Raw genomic sequence first — 16,186 nt, 5'->3', positions numbered from 1 at the left:
AGACTTAACAGATAGCAACAGAGTTTCGTTCATGGCGTTCTGCTCGAGAGAAGACCCAGCATTCTCCAATCTTTCCTATTTCTGCCTTCCTCTTAGGCCAGGTTTCTTCAACCTTTGTTAAATTATAACAGTGTGTTATTCCATTCTTCAACTACTGTTAGTACTAACAGGCTGTTAAAACCCATGTTAATTTAACTGCCCAATTTCATGCAGTTAAATCATTTAACTCTCTGTTAGCATAGAAGTATTCAATATGGTTGGTGCGTTATATGCTGAACTTCTATATCTGGATTATTTATAAAATGATATCCATGAATACATAAACAGAGCGGATGATTTCTGTGATTTGACGGACCAGAAGTTCATACAAAGATATAGGCTATTTTCTGCCAAGCCTCACTTAACGGTTTCAACGTAGATCTGTTTGTTTGTTTGTTCTAAATATTGGTTTACACTGCGAAATTATTTCCAGCAGAAGGCTTCTCTCGAAGGAAGAGAAATTAGTCCCACGATTTCTTTTTGTTCCAGTGTTTTCCATTTCACAACAGTAATACCAACAAGGCAATACGCCGCTCCATGCTACTGTGATACAGACGATGGAAAGGAGCATAAGTCGAACCTGAGAGAATAGAAAGACTTCTATTCTCTCTGAATCAAATAACGGAAACAAGCGAGAATCGCAATTGTAAGAGTTCAGAAAACAGAATTGAGCCTATACTTGGTTATAGGTTATGGTTAAACTCTAGAATCTCTGGTCCTAACAGAGAGTTAACAAACAGAATGTTAAAATGTGAAATGTAAAGTTGAAGAAACGCAATATTTTTAACAGCAATTTATACTTTTATTTTACAGTTAATTAACGCTATGTTAGGTGCATTTTAACAAAGGTTCAAGAAACCGGGCCTTAGTCTTATTTTAATGTAGTCTAGGGGAAGAAGCTGTTGAACCTGGGGACACTTGGTTTATTTTCAAGGTTATGTGGTGGAATTTTTGTTTTAGCAGTTGACCACACTAATTTCATCATTCAGGTGTTCTGTGAATGATTTACTTTTTGCTGAAGCAATCTGGAGAGATTTTATTTTAAAAAATCTGTTTTTGAACCTAAAACATAAGTAATTTTTTTATTAATGAAATATTTTTTAACTAATATTCTTTACATAACTATGTGATTAAAAATTTAAATCTATATTTTTAAACCCCGTTATACTAGCTACGAATCCATGTGGTTTATTGGTTTGATTTTCTAACCTCAGTCTTAACCCTTAAATTCGCGAAGTATCTTATAGGATACAACAGGTTAATAAGCTATTGGTGGGTTGCAAGAACGCATTTATTCCTTCGTTAGCCGCTAACGGACCAGTAACTTCGAAAGACGCGTTGCAAGAAACATCTGTAGTGTTATTGGTCCATTAAAGGATTCACTAACTTAGAGATCTGATTTCCCTCCTATAATAATATTTATTCCTCCGTTAGACAGCCATCTTACATACATTTTGTGTATTGGCGAGTAGTTTATATATTTTGATTCATCATAATGTTGTCTGTATGAGATTCAGTCATGCGATATTTTGTATTATAGGCCCATATATACAATATTAAAATAATACTATATTGCTTATCGATGGCAAAAAAGTGATAAGCTTACCTCGTATCTGTACATTTGCAGGTGAATAAAATAGTAATATGCGTTACAAGAGACGTGTGTTGTAGTATTCATGTTCGAGGGAAAGTTTGAAAAAGCGAAACGTAGTTGAGCTTTTTTAATTTCCGAGAATTGAAAGAAAACATACCGCTCGTGTATCGTACATTATTTTGTGCGAAGATCGTTTATTACATACCTGAAAGAGGAATTTCTAATTAGTTGCAATGAAATCTCCATCTTGGTTTCTGTTCAATGACGGCAAATTTGCAAAACAAAAATATCTATCTTCAACATTGTTGTTTTAAAATGTTTTCTGTGTTTACTATACTCCAGCAGGCCGTGATATACGTCTGTCTCTTTTTTCCCCCAGTCTATAAATGCGAACTTAAAACAAACGGTAAGGTTATGTAATGATTTATTTTTCATTTTAATAGTTTAACAATATTATTTATATAACATATTGCAGTAATAACATCGGCAAGTTTAATTTTGCCGGTCAAGGAGTCTGGAATCTTGTTGATTTTTTCACGGCTTCCTTAATGTTACTTGCATCACGAATGCAGTAACTTTAGGGGAGAGTCGGGTAGTATCGGACATCGGGTAATATCGGACAGTGAGTTTCTTTCATCTACCACACGATGATAGTACCTGATTGACATGGTTACGTTTCTGTGATGTCGGATAGAGAAACGTAACCATGTCATTCAGGTACTACCATATGGTGGTAGCTGAAAGAAACGCACTGTCCGATACTACCCGATGTCCGATACTACCCGACTCTCCCCTAGTGGAGTTGTAGAGTTTACTTAATTTTTGCAAATATTTAAAAACAATAATTAACAGTGCAATTTAGGTGAAATTTCAGTGGTAAGTTCCCAATTTATAATTATTACTATATTGAACGTCTCTAAAAATAATATGTTAAAAGCCTAAAGCAGTAAAATCAATATGTCACTTAAGCGGTAAGAAGAGCGAAATTGTTACGTGTGTTAGGTTGGGAATACTGAATGTGGAATTTTAGACTTTCCGCGGATTGGTTTTGTGCGGAAACCAAGCAAATACGTACGATCTCGCACAAATTAAAATTTCACAATGCTATAATATTGTACAGCATATAAAAATGTATATTGCGTTAGTTGTTTTCTTTACAGTCCGACACGGTTTAATAAACTAGTGTGAGAAATAAAATTTTGCCAATTTAAGGGTTAAAAACTTTGCTGAGAATTAGTATATTTGTTTCTGATGTACCTAGGGACAACTGCCTTAAGGTGGACCTCATTAGATTTTAAATATTTTTGTAAATAAGTTATTATGAGTAATCAAAAACAGTATTTAGTAATGCCTTTTATGGGGTTTCAGCTTCAGTGGAAATGCCACATAGCAAATTAAAAATCAAAAGACAAATCCCGACAAAGTTAAATTATTCTCCTTGCAGGAAAAGAATAATTCATAACCCTAAAAAAGGAAGGGCAAGCGCTTTAACAGATACGCCTGAGAAAACCGAGATATAGAAGAAAGCAAAAGATAGTTGAGTGAGAAGAGTAATATGATGAATAAAGATCATAAACAGAAGAAGTTGAAGCCACAAGTTCTGTTTCCAGACGATAATTCAGAAGAGACTCCGTATGAGCCGAGGAATGTGTTAGTGTTGATGATAATAATGATGAAGATGTCATTTCAACTATAAATGACACCGAGTTGATTGCTCGAGCGAATTTAGAGAAAATAAGAGAAGAAAATTTTGTTCTCGTTTGTGTGGCAGGAAAGAGGGACTACTTATACATTTTTTGTAAGTAGAATTTGTAAGAAGATTTGTGAAACAGAATTTAAAGTTCAGTATCCAAAGAAGTTTACTAAGGCCCGATTGTATAAACCATTTAATCTTAGATCAGAGGTTAAATTGATCCTTGTTTCAGCTGAACTTGGAATTTTGTGTTGTTTAAAGTCTAATCTGAGATTAATTTGTCTCAAACTAAAGTCAACTTTGACTGAAGAAATTTCTCCGATTAAGTTAGATGATCCAAGCTCAGTTATTTCTTTTCTGTTTGAAATATACGAGTGGCAGATTGTGCAAATAAAATATCCATTATTATTAATATTAATAGATATGTTAGGTACATTTATATATATTTCTTTCAATTTCTTGCCTTAATACACAAACATTCTTATATTTTATAAGGCTCTATCGTGTTCAGCAGTATCAAATAACATAACCTATAATTATATTATGTTTATAACAATCATTAATTATTAATGGATATGATAGGTACATTCATAAATGTTCAATTAACTGTATTACTAAACGAAAATTGTTGTTTTATAAAGCTTTATTATGTTTAGCAGTATCAAACACCATAACATGATAACAACTTGGAGAACAGTCAACCTTCTTCTTATTGTCCGCCATTATTTACATTGCAAAAAAAAACCAGTGTCTCCAACAGAGTGTAATACGGAAAGTCGCGAAAAAGTAGTTGTAAAGTCGCTAGATTTCTCATTATCAACAAAGAAAGATTAAATTTTGTCACTATGGGGTGCTTAAAAAGATCACTAAATCCCTATTTAAGCAACATAAAAGTTAAAAGAAATTGTTGTTGAAAAAGAGCTAAAATCGCTAGATTGGCAACACTGAACAAACCTGTATAACATGGTCCGCGCATAACGTATTTCACCTGTTTATGCGATGTTGCCAAATCCTTTTCACGTGAACTTAGATTGCATTTGAACCAAGGTAATTTGATCGCAGAAAAGTTTTATACAATAGAAGAAGTGTCTGAACTCGGTTTTCTTTTCGATCTTCGATCAAAGTTGATCTTTAGTCAGGGAGTTTTATACAATTGGGCCTAAGTTATTATCCTTCAGAGCTGCTGTATTCAGAATTTAAAATATTTGACTTCCATAATAATGTATAATAATGTATTACTGAATTTCGTACACATAAAAACAGAAATATATTTAATTTATATTCACGTAAATAGGCTATAAAACCAAAAGATCAGATAAAATATGCTTGACAGTTCCTAAATGTACTGCAACTGTAGCATATAATAGATAAATTCCCAAACATACAATTTGCAAATGCTCCTTATTTTAAAAAAATCCATTAAAAATTGCTGTTAACAGAGAAAATTCAATGTTCAATAAAATTGTTGTGGTATGTGTTTTTTCTTTTTCTTTTTTTTCTTTTATTACTTTTTTACTTTGTTATTCAATAAAATGTATTTACATTAACTTATGTGGAATGCCCCCTGAGCACGAGTATGTAACTTACTCTTTCTTGGGGTGCTAAAGTGTTCTTATATAAAAAGGATCAATATGTATCTTTGTTTTGGCAATAAAGTATTATTATTATTATTATTATTATTATTATTATTATTATTATTATTATTATTACTTACTCACAAATGGCTTTTAAGGAACCCGAAGGTTCATTGCCGCCCTCACATAAACCCGCCATCGGTCCCTATCCTGTGCAAGATTAATCCAGTCTCTATCATCATATCCCACCTCCCTCAAATCCATTTTAATATTATCCTCCCATCTACGTCTCGGCCTCCCTAAAGGTCTTTTTTTACCTCCGGTCTCCCAACTAACACTCTATATGCATTTCTGGATTCGCCCATACGTGCTACATGTCCTGCCCATCTCAAACGTCTGGATTTAATGTTCCTAATTATGTCAGGTGAAGAATACAATGCGTGCAGTTCTGCGTTGTGTAACTTTCTCCATTCTCCTGTAGCTTCATCCCGCTTAGCCCCAAATATTTTCCTAAGCACCTTATTCTCAAACAACCCTAACCTATGTTCCTCTCTCAGAGTGAGAGTCCAAGTTTCACAACCATACAGAGCAACCGGTAATATAACTGTTTTATAAATCCTAACTTTCAGATTTTTTGACAGCAGACTGGATGATGAAAGCTTTTCAACCGAATAATAACACGCATTTCCCATATTTATTCTGCCTTTAATTTCCTCCCGAGTGTCAATTATATTTGTTACTGTTGCTCCAAGATATTTGAATTTTTCGACCTCTTCGAAGGATAAATCTCCAATTTTTATATTTCCATTTCGTACAATATTCTGGTCACGAGACATAATCATATACTTTGTCTTTTCGGGATTTACTTCCAAACCGATCGCTTTACTTGCTTCAAGTAAAATTTCCGTGTTTTCCCTAATCGTTTGTGTATTTTCTGCTAACATATTCACGTCATCCGCATAGACAAGAAGCGGATGTAACCCGGTCACTTCCAAACCCTGCCTGTTATCCTGAACTTTCCTAATGGCATATTCTAAAGCGAAGTTAAAAAGTAAAGGTGATAGTGCATCTCCCTGCTTTAGCCCGCAGTGAATTGGAAAAGCATCAGATAGAAACTAACCTATACGGACTCTGCTGTATGTTTCACTGAGAGACATTTTAATTAATCGAAACTAGTTTCTCGGGAATATTATTATATTATATTCTAATATATTCTTATATTCTAATATATTATTATTATTATTATTATTATTTCAGTACATAGCATTGTGATTTTACCCTCTTTGGTGATATCTGGTATTAGTTGGCAACACTGAAGAGACGGTCAAATTATCCTTTTAGGAACTGCTCTTACGTGATCCTCACTATAGGTAAGATTTATAGGTTACTGTGTATGAGTATAGAATCTGAGATGATAGTAGAGGTTAAAGTTGAGAAATTATAAGCGAAGATGATATAAATGTAAGCTTAATAGGAGAAATACAGATGAAGTGTTAAAATGATAGTAATGTAAATGTAAATAAATGTGGTGGTGACACCTTACACAGAAATGTGAGGGCCATCACTACATGTAGATAGATACAACAGCTGTTGACAATAAATATTCATATTCATATTCATTTTCTTTCTTCCCTCAGTCCTCTGTCCCTTAATTTCTTTTTATTTTTCCCCCATAATTTTCATTTTTCCCCGTCACCGTTCATTATTTCTTCCTTTTTCATTTATTTCTACCCCCCCTTCCTTTTATTCTTCTTAGTTTTCGACTTTCTACACAATATCAGGATTTCCCTTCGTCATGAAGGACATCTTTTCCCATGTAAGATATTTCCATCGTAGGTGACAGGCCTATCACGGTAGTAGATAGGATGGAAGTGATGGTGAAGGGTTAATTAGGATTGTAAAGCAGTGGGATCGTGGCTCTTTGAATTGGGAGTATCCCACCAATTGTCTACAGCAGCGTTTCTCAAACTTTTTTGAAGTGGGGACCATTTTTTAAAGTCAGAACAGTTCCGCAGACCACCTTACTCTTGTTGCCTTCGAAAGCAAATTTATCATTTTCGTAGCATATTTTAATACCAGTGTATTTTATTTTAAAATTGAATTAAGGTTCCGTACTTTGGTCCTCTGTTATGAATTCAGGTGGTCCCTGGCTGGATTACAGGCGCGGCGCCAGATGTGCAGGGAAAAGATGGCGAGAAACACCACGTGTATAGTGCTTTAAATCTCTCTTTTGTTACTGAGAGTAGAGTGGGGAAGTCGATAGACGGGTAGGGTAATAAATTTCATAAAATGTCTGTACTGGGAGAAAAAGTGAAATTCGATTGCCATGTGTCATTTCCAAACTCTGGGATTTTAAGCTATAGTGTGATATGCAATTCGTTTGAATTATATTTTTTCTTCTGTCTTTTTTGAAGGACCACAAGAGCAGACCTCGAGGACCACAGTTTGAGAAACGCTGGTCTGCAGGGATTGAGAAACTACGAACAACCCAAGTCTGGGTATCCAGCACCTGAAATCAAACATCTGATCTCCCGAACACAAGGTGAAAATGCCAATAATTTTTCTACAGTGGTTTGTCACTTCTTATTTTCCCTTCATTTAATTTATTATTCAGTTACATCTTCCACTCCTTTCTTTTTTTTTCTTTGTCTCTGCAATAACTTTCTTCTTGCTTTTCTCCTTACATAATCTCCTTTCTTTTCTTCTACTTTTCACTTTCCTCTTTTCCTTCTTTGCTTTCACTATTCTTGTAATTTTTTCTGTTCATTTTCCTCCATTCCTTGTTTCTTCATCCTTTTCACTTCCCTTTCTTATTTATTTCTTTTATTTCCTTTTCCGTTAATACTCATTAATCTCTCTTCTTCCGTGTTTCTTTCTTTATTTCTTTAACTCTACTTCGTCCCTTAGTTTTTTATCATCTTTACCTTTACTTTCTACTTATCCCCTACATTTATTAAATATTTTTGTCCCTCCATTGTTTGTTTCTTTTACCTTAATTTCATTTTTTTTTGACGAGGTTATGTCTCTGAGTTGGAAAATGATGAGAAAATCTAACATTTTTAGGATAATACAAAGTTCAGGGAGTCTCAGCTAGATGTTGCTTCATGCTAAAGCCTACACGCGCTGCTATCTGTCGAGTGTTGTGCAATCTACTTGCAACTGAATGAGCGACGAGCGTAATCTGATAAGCAACTACTAGCGTTAACTACATACTATACCCGAATATACTATCAAAGACGTTATATCACTAGACGATTTCACATAATATACTTACTGCAATAGAGGGGAGTGAACTCAAAATGGAAGAGTTTATTATTTATATGCAGGGAAAGAAATTCTAAATATATTAATTCAATTGGTAGATATTGTTTTGTCATGAAAACAAGACGTAAAATAAAATTATATGTAGTTGAAGTGGTGAGATCAATAACTATTCAAGTCCACTTCTGGCCATTCATTTTTTGCAAATTTGAAATTAAATTTTGGATATTTCTACAAGTGTTACGACTTTAAAAATTGGTATGCTACAGTATCTTGATCTCTAAAACAACCAGAAATATTACGTGCAAAAAAATAATAATTACGTAAGAAATAAAAAAAAGGTTTTTTTTTTTGCATTTTTCTCGAAACTTGTGTAAATGGACGAAAGAAATAAAGAAAGTTTTTTTTTTTTTTTTTTTGCATTTTTCTCGAAACTTGTGTAAATGGACTTGAATTGTTATTAATCTCACCGCTTCAATTGTATGTTATATACGTATCATATTTATAAACAGTCTGTTTTTTCTGGGCATAGAACAAGGTGATTTAACATTGTCATAAGAATCCTATGTATAAAAACAAAGGAAGAAATAATTTAGTCAACGACCCATGTTTAGAAATTAGCAGTCTTCGAAAATTTGTAAAACAAGAGAACATCATTTATGGTTACTAAGTTGCAGCCTGATGTTATCTTGTTTTACAAATTGTCAAAGCCTGCTATTTTCTTAACATATCTCACTGATTAAGCTATTTCTTCACTGTTTTTATATAACGGTTTCTTATATCTGATTCCTTTATTCTATACTCAGAAAAACATACAGTAGCCTATATATTAAGTCATTTATATTTTATTTAGGAAAAAATCCTGAACCATACTCTTAATAACAATGGATCTAATCCAATGAAAATATTAAATAATAAAAAACCATGTCCATAATGTTAAACATTACTAACAAAATACACAGAACATATCAAACGTCCGGTAACACTTTCAATATTTTATTACACAAAAACTACTAATGATAGCACTTTCAAAAACACGTCAGTTTAAAGTCAAACTCTCAAAGTTCGTTTTACACCTTACAGAGATTCAATGTGTAAACCAAGAGTGACTCGGCAGATGTCCAAACGATAATAAAATTCTCCCCATACCCTTTTCAACATAGCTATCCTCTGTGACCGTGGCGGCAGCTTCTCGAATTCTGGTTTTTAGTTCCTCTAAATCACGTGGCAAAGGCGGTACAAACACACGGTCCTTTAGATACCCCATAGAAAAAAGTCACATGCAGTCAAATCGGGTGACCTTGGTGGCCATGTCATGAAACATCTGTCCCTTACAAAAGCACGTCCTATCCAACGATCAGACATCTCCGTATTCAGATAAGCACGAACTGCATTGTGAACTTATTCAGCCGCTTAATTTTCAGCGACGAAGCGACATTCCATACGAGTGGGAAAATTAACAAGCACAACTGTCGTGTACACAGAAACCTCACAGAATCATTGAACATGAGCGTGATTCACCAAAGGTGAATGTTTTCTGCGCGTTGTCACAACGAAAGCTGTACGGGCCTTTCTTCTTCATTGAGGCTACTGTGACTGAACATTCATATCTGGACATGTTGGAGCAATGTTTGGTGCCTCAACTTAGACAAGATCTTGGTGACGATTTCATCTTTCAGCAAGATGGGGCTCCGCCACATTTCCACATTGTAGTTCGTGCTTACCTGAATACGATGTCTGATCGTTGGATAGGACGTCCTGGAGTAAGGGACAGATGTTTAATAAAACGTCCACCAAGGTCACCCGATATGACTGCATGTGACTTTTTTTTCTATGAAGGTACCTAAAGGACCGTGTGTTTGTACCGCCTTTGCCACGTGATTTAGAGGAACTAAAAACCAGAATTCGAGAAGCTGCCTCCACGGTCACAGAGGATATGTTGAAAAGGATATGGGAAGAGTTTGATTATCGTTTGGACATCTGCCGAGTCACTCGTGGTTCACACATTGAATCTCTGTAAGGTGTAAACAGAACTTTGGGAGTTTGACTTTAAACTGACGTGTGTTTGAAAGTGCTATCATTAGTAGTTTTTGTGTAATAAAATATTGAAAGTGTTACCGGACTTTTGATATGCCCTGTACAACAATAAAACAAAACACTACCATTGAGAATCTGTGAATCCCTTGTTACTTTCAAATTTCTTTTCTCCTCTTAAATTTGTTGTTATTCGTTTATATATTATTTATTTTGTTCTTTCATTTCTATCTGTGTGTCATTTTAGCTCTCTCTCTCTCTCTCTGTCTCAAGGATTACAGGAATGACTTGCCCGATTATTAAGGCCGATTCACAATAAACCGGGAACGAAAACGACAACGAGAACGAGAACGAGAACGGAAATAATGTTAAAATAAATGTATTCAAATGCGAGCATTCAAAATAGTTAATTGTGAATGCTCACATTTAAATACATTTATTTTAACAATATTTCTGTTCTCGTTCACGTTGTCGTTTCCGTTCCCGGTTTATTGTGAATCAGCCTTTAGACTCTCATCGCTTTGTTTGAGAATACAGCAGTACAATGAGAAAATACTGGGCTATTCCCGTATGGAACTTCGGACTTTTGGGGGAACGTCAGGTCTGCAAATTGTAGCGCAGTTGAAGGTTTTAACCCCAATCATTTGTCAAGGAATTCGCCAAATACCGGAGGTGTTCTGGGTCTTTTCACAGTTCACCTCACCCTGCGGTCTTTATTAAGTTTAACTATTTTCTCGCTTTAAAAATGACTTTGTGTGGGTGAAATGAAGTTGTTGACCAAGTCTAACGTCTTTTCCAGGCAGGTTACTAAACCTCTATGTCGTGGCTTTTTGCTTACAATACTCAAACTGCAAGAAACATTTTTCAAGGCGGAGTCATCTTTGTGCAGAATGGAAAGAAAGTTTTAGCTTCAAGAAGAGGGAGATTTATTTCGCACCTCTTGTGCTCAACTCAGTGACCGTCCAGGACATCGCGTTACCACGTTACTTAATTCCAGACTTATGGAGAATAAATCACTTCATTATCAGTGGGCAGCAGGTCAAAGGCTAGAACGAAAATTTCAAGTCACTGGAATCCTGTACGCAGGATCACCAACCTTGGAGCAGCGAAAAATGTTTGTCCCATTTTGTAAGACAAATTTGACGATTAAATGAAATATGTAATCAAATTCATTTACTTTTTTGAATTAGTTTAAGTTTTTAACTATATTTTTTCTTATTCTCTCTCTATCCCTTTTCAGGCGTTACAATGCACTTTCTTCTCTAGACCAAGACCGATTATTAAACTATAAATGAGAACGTACCTTGATGTGGGGTCAACACGACGCAGAACCAATAGCAAGACAGCGTAAGACAATTACAATATCTACAATTTAAATTTCATGATTGAAAATGCCGGGAATCGAATAAGAACCAGCTAATCAGGAAAGTACGTACGCTACCGTTGATTCACCATGTCGGAAGAAGTTCATTTCATCTCGTTAATTAATTTATCATTTTACAGTTGTTTATTTATTTTTCCAACTGTTAATTATCAATCTAATTGCTATTTATTTAAATTATTTATTTATTTACTTATTTATTCATTTATTATGTATTTACTTATTTATTTATTTATTTTTTTTTTATTTATTTATTTATTTATTTACTTATTTATTTATTTACTTATTTATTTATTTACTTACTTACTTTATTATATTATATAAAACTTCTCTCTTAACCGAGTCATATGCCTTTTTGAAATCTATAACTGATGTACTGTACCCTTATACTCCCATTTTTCTCCAATATCTGTCCAATACAAAAAAATCTGATCAATAGTCGATCTATTACACCTAAAACCGCACTGATGATCCCCAATAATTTCATCTACGTACGGAGTTAATCTTCTCAAAAGAATATTGGACAAAATTTTGTACGACGTCAACGAAAGTGATATTCCTCGAAAGTTACCACAGTTATTCTTGTCCCCCTTCTTAAAAATAGGTACAATTATGAACAAGAGACTACTAATAAAAATGTTAAAGTAATTTATTAATATTAATACTTGTTATAGCCTATTATGCATTTATTTACAATCATTTATTGTGTTGAAAATTTCTGGCTGAGAAGCTCGTCGATAAGCAAGAAAAAGCCATCATCAACTTGAAAAACGAACATGCCAAACTATGCTTATGTGAAATCAAAACAGTAGAATACGGATATATATACGGATATATTACGATCCTCAGAGATCAGTATTAGGCCCCTTGCTCTTCTCGATTTACTGTATATAAATGGAATTTCTAAATCATTTAAGTACTGCAGATATCAAATATATGCAGACGACGACGACGTTCAATTGTATATTTCAGCCCGTCCAGATGCACTAAATGATAGCATTAATAGTCTTAATGAAGATCTTGATTCCATCTCTTCCTGGTCTCAGCAATTTGGGCTTAACCTAAACGCTTGTAAATCACAGGCTATTCTGTTCGCGAACCGTAAATTAATTCCTGATCTCAACGACCTGAATATTCCACCTGTGAAACTCAATAAAACAATCATCCCATTTAGCTCTACCGTAAAAAATCTCGGAGTGCATTTCGAATCTAATCTCAATTGGGATACGCATATTAAATATACATGTAAGAAGGCATTCTCTATTCCCCATTCACTAAAAAGATTGTATCATTATCCATCTAAATTAAAACAGACGCTGGTACAGACACTCATTCTACCCCACTTCGATTATTGCGACGTTTTGTTCAGTGATCTCAGGATTGATTCCGCTCAGAAACTACAGCGTGTTCATAACGCGTGCGTCCGCTTCATTTGCAATGTTCGATACTACGTTCATATCTCACCTTTCGAGAAGTTATCAAGGCTTAGGTTACATGAGGGGAGAAATCTGCACTCACTTTCTCTCTTATATCGAATTATGCACACTTCATCCCCCTATTATTTATTCGCTCGTTTTCATATTCTCTCTCGCTATCATAATATTAATACTCGATCACAACGCGATAAAACGCTAGAAATTCCACTTCACACATCATCTCTGTTTTCCTCATCTTTCACTGTTGCTACCTCTCGTCACTGGAACTCTCTGCCGCCTGAAGTCAAGGGCTACCGAACATTGAAATCTTTCAAATCCAAGTTAGAAAATTATCTTATGACGAGTTGCCAAACTAACTTACTATTATGACAAGTGTTGTATTGCATGTTTCCAGGTATTCACATTTTTTTATGTTCTAGTGATATTTAACTTATTTTATATTTTTGTTTTCATATTTTCCGATAATGGTATATCTATAAGATCTCATCATAACAATTTACTCATTATACCCTACCACAAAACATCTTTACATTCTTCATCTTATACAGTTTCAGTTGCTAGAAATTGGAACTCGCTTCCGAGTGATGTAAGGGGTTGTTGGACAATAACTTCATTTAAGTCAAAATTACATAAATTCTTACTTAACAGATTAATTGCTGATTAATATTTGTTACTCATAATGAAACTAACATCTGTCCATTCTTATTATTATCATTAATTTCTATAAATAGATTTACAAATAGCAATTACATTAATATTTTCATTATAAAAATATATTTTAGATTTATATACTGTATATATATTTTTTCTCCCTTTAACATAGTCCTAGTAAGCTTATATTAAATTAATTTTCATCATTTTGCTAACTATCTCAAATATTAAATTAATTATAATTGATTTAATTAAATTAGCTCATAAATTAAGTTACTACTTTACCTTATAGGTTTATCTAAATTTAAATAAATACATATGTAGTCTACTAGTCGTTAAAATTGAAGAATATTGCTGGAGAACCTTTTAAGTGTAGTGTAAATATTTGTAATTTAAATATGTATTGTATTGATTAAGGCTGGTTGAGTGGAAGAGAAGGCCTTATGGCCTTAACTCTGCCGGCTAAAATAAAACATTATTATTATTATTATTATTATTATTATTATTATTATTATGTGATAAGTTGAGCTATATATAATCATAATTTTCCTTACTGTGTGTACTTAAAAATATTGTATTCATTGTATGCTTTGTAATGCACTATTTTATTACTACTACTACTACTACTACTACTACTACTACTACTATTATTATTATTATTATTATTATTATTATTATTACTATTATTATTATAAATTATCCATACTACTATTTATAATACAAAGATCAACACATCGAGTAAATTAATCTTCAAGTTTTTCTCGTTATGTATTACGAGGTCGAGAAAATATAAGTCATAAAGTATCTTCTCCAATTAGTAACGGTAATAAAGTACGGTAACACTGTAGTAACTCTTCGCTTCAACCATCTGATAGAAGACCTAGTTTACAAACAGCACGTCTACCGGCCCAACTCTCACTGCAATTTGGAACAAAAGCTTGAGAGCGCTTAGTCCTGAAAATAAAGAGATGTACCCCCATTTATGGCGTGCGTTAGATCTTTCTTTTCCTTTTTTGTCGCCTTGTAGGTCCTTCTTGTTACGTGGTCGAACAAGGTTTACTGACCATCCCAGCAGGGGACATAGCTTGCAGAACAATTGACTGTAAACATATTTGTCACCCTCATAACCCTACTGAGGGGGCAAAGGGACGCAAAAACCACTTCTCGGCGGGCGGCTGGAGCTATGGACGTAGCGGCCAGACTCCTCGCTTCGACCGCCCTCGACCTGGTCCTCGCCGTGCTCGTTTTCTGACCAGTCGCGATTTTCTTCTGTTTCTCATGGTCAAATGACACAAAGGTTCGAGTTTATGGTGCGTTCTAACAATTCAATTGTATGTTTTTGTAAGAATCTGGGTTTGTCACGGCTGTTAAGAGTCATATATCGTAATTGTCTTGTTTTTCTAAGGAAACAGAGATATAAACAGATGTCCAACTGTATCTCCTTGGTTACGGGCCACATTGAAAGTTTTACAAATAGGCTATGGAATACCACAATTTTTATTGAGAAACAAATGAAGCATGAAGACAGCAACAATTTGTTTGTGTTACAATAATATTTAAGGCTCGACGTCAACATATCTATCGTAGGGGAATTTCTGTAGATTTCTATGTAATGCCGGTATGATATCGCTGAAGTCCAGCAATGATGTGGTGAAACTTATAGTAAAATGTACAGAAAATAAGAAGTCTAAGTCACCTTTAATTTTTAACTTTGCACTAGAATATGCCATTAGGAAAGTCCAGGAAAACGAGGAGGCTTTGGAATTGAACGGGTTACATCAGCTGCTTGTTTATATATATTTTCCAATCAGTGCTTCTGATGACTTTTGCTTTGACATATCTCCACGCTATACTTCACGTATTACAGCAGAAAACTCAACTCCATACTCAATTCAGAAACTCACAAAACGGATACACAGTTTAAAACAGTTACCCTAGTCAACTTCCACAATGATTCGTGCGGCTTTCGAAATACATTTTTTTCTCATTCGTTTATTTTAAATTATTCGATTTCTCCGCGCTCTGATGGCAGTAAAACGTAACACACAGAATTATCGATAGTTATATCACTTCCCTCTGCTGGATAAAAAAAGAAACAAATTACAGATTAAAAAAATATCGATAGAATGGTTAGAAGTAAGCTAGAGTATGCGTCTGTAATATGGTCACCTCAGTTCCAGTCCCATCAGATGCAACTAGAAAGGATACAGAAAAGATTTTTACGTTATTTATATTTTAAAAAATATCACGTATCGTCTTATGACAAGCAAATTTCATATAATCAGTTACTTTTTAAAGTTAATTATAAAACTTTAAAATCTCGACGATTAATAAATAGCCAAATTTTACTCTATAAGACTGTTAATGGTATATTGAATAAATGTGATTTTCTTAAATTCCTTCAGTTCAATGTAAAAAGAAGAGAATTACGTCATAGGCAACCTTTTATTATTCCTATTCCTAGAACTGTTTTCTTCAAGAACTCTCCATTGTTTGTTATGTGTAATACTTACAACTCTCTGT

This window comes from Periplaneta americana, chromosome 14 (assembly GCF_040183065.1).
Source record: "Periplaneta americana isolate PAMFEO1 chromosome 14, P.americana_PAMFEO1_priV1, whole genome shotgun sequence".
Classification (NCBI taxonomy): Eukaryota; Metazoa; Arthropoda; class Insecta; order Blattodea; family Blattidae; genus Periplaneta; species Periplaneta americana.
The sequence above is the reverse complement of the archived record's forward strand: the minus strand, read 5'-3'. Positions refer to the sequence as shown.